We start from the raw sequence: 2,088 nt of genomic DNA on the forward strand, positions 1-2,088 counted from the left end.
AGGTATGTTTACATGTTCGGGTAGTCGGGGAGAAAAGAAAGATAAAACTTTCCCCACAAAATTGTAGATACTAAAGTTTTAAAATTTTCTAGATGTTCATTTGCAATAAAACGGATGTTTGCATAATTAGGGAGAAAGGAAAGGAAAGAAAAGGAGGGTAGAATTTTAAGAGAAAATTGTAGATATTAAAGTTTTAAAATTCACTAAAGATGATCTTTTGTATGTCCGAACAGAGAAAATTGATAATTTCAAATGCTATGGGTAGAACGATGGTGGTAATGATAATCACTGTGGTTACGGAGGCGACACAATGCAAGCACGTTATTTATATATATGTGTATGCACATACTATCGTGCGTGTATATACAAATGAAGAGAGGAAGAGAGAGATGGGATCTCAGTAACAATTCTCGCGGGAACCCTTCGAACGACTCATGAAATCATGATGCAACACAAGGAAAGAATTAACGGCGAGAATGAAGCTAGAGCCGATCATGGTGAAGGTTTCCCGCCCGGCACGTCCGAAACGTCACGCACCAGGGGTAGTGATCTGTCCTCGGACGGTAGTTATATCACAACAGATCACATACGCGCTGTGCGCGAAAACAGATGTAAGTGGACGAAAGAAGAGTTGATACACTTATCGAATGTCATGAAAGAGCAAAGCTGAAAGGAAGTCGCGGCATAGGCCGACGTACCTTGAAATTTTGGATGGAAACGAACACGTGTCCAATGTCAGAAAATAACCTAATGAACCAAGTGAGAGTGATTAGGAGGAAGGGTTACTTAACTGGAATGGAAATATCTCGGATTAGTGAGAGTCTGAGAGACCCTGTGGATGAGCTATAGAGGATGGCCGCAGTTGAAAACAGAGAGGTAGTAGTTGAAAGCAGGGAGAAGAGTAGACAGGAGGAACAGGAGAATGGTGATGGGGCAGTTAAGGAGGAGGAACAGGAACATTATAAAGTGAACCCTGATAGTGTGGCGGGTGGACATGCAGAGGAAATGAACCTACTAGATAATGAATTGCTTGAAATTCAAAGACGACTCACCGACTTAATGAATGCTCCAGAAGAAACAAATCCTCATGAATATGAGAAGGGTAGATAGGAGTATGATGAATAAAGTAACACAAAAGATAAATACTGTCATACCATACATCCACTCGGAGAACATAACACAAACAAGGAATCTTATCCGGACCATTGTGAGTAAAGAGGTTGAAAAAACCACCAAGTACTCCGAATTGAAAGTGGAAATGGCAAGACTGTATAGAATGCGAGAGGGTAATGTAAAAGGGATACCAGTAGTGATCGGTGCGTTGGGCTCAATCCCATTGAAACTTCAAGACCTCTTAAGGCAACTGGAAATCCCATGCAAGATTGATGTCTTGCAAAATGCAGCCTTATTGGGCACAGCGCACATCTTAAGGAAAGTATTATCTGTCTGAGGGCCTTGTTGTAACTTCACAGATGACTAAAGACTCCTGTGCATTTTTACCTACACTGTGTTACGAAGGAATAATAATAATAATAATAATAATAATAATAATAATAATAATAATAATAATAATAATAATAATAATAATAATAATAATGATAGACTTACCCGTTGACGACCTGCACAAAGGTTTTGTCTATAGTGATCAAATGTATGTACGGTATATTAGCTCACGCTCTTAAATCAACGTTGCCTGAACAGGTGCATGGTGTACCACGCGTCAGGTGTCAAAAGGATCGCATATTAACGTGAGGTGAAGCTCTTAATTGAAGAACACAACGCATCACCCAGTCTAGCTATCTAACAATCTATTTGAAAAATATTGTTGCAAAAATGTCCACGCAAGAAAGAAAAGTTCATAGAAAATGCAAAGTTCAGCAATCCTTTTTCTTTTTTTTCTTGTGAAGTATAAAAAGAAAACATTTTTTGTGTGTTTATTTGTGTGTTAATAAAGATATGTGCCAGTGTACCTAGCCGGGGCAATGTATTCTTCTCTCGCTTTTGGTTACCCTGTCAGTATGAAATTTACAGTTGTTGGATAATGTGTTATATTTATATGTGGATTGTTTGTGTGAGGCAGAAGAGAAA

The 2,088-nt window shown here is 38.7% G+C and overlaps 1 protein-coding gene across 1 annotated transcript in view; it reads right to left on the reverse strand.

The window, feature by feature from the left end:
• The window catches only part of LOC106882816 (adhesion G-protein coupled receptor G6), a 31,293-nt gene that overhangs the window by 2,595 nt on the left and 26,610 nt on the right, over positions 1-2,088 (reverse strand). The gene's annotated exons all lie outside the window — the stretch shown is intronic.

Source organism: Octopus bimaculoides, chromosome 30, assembly GCF_001194135.2.
Source record: "Octopus bimaculoides isolate UCB-OBI-ISO-001 chromosome 30, ASM119413v2, whole genome shotgun sequence".
Taxonomy (NCBI): domain Eukaryota; kingdom Metazoa; phylum Mollusca; class Cephalopoda; order Octopoda; family Octopodidae; genus Octopus; species Octopus bimaculoides.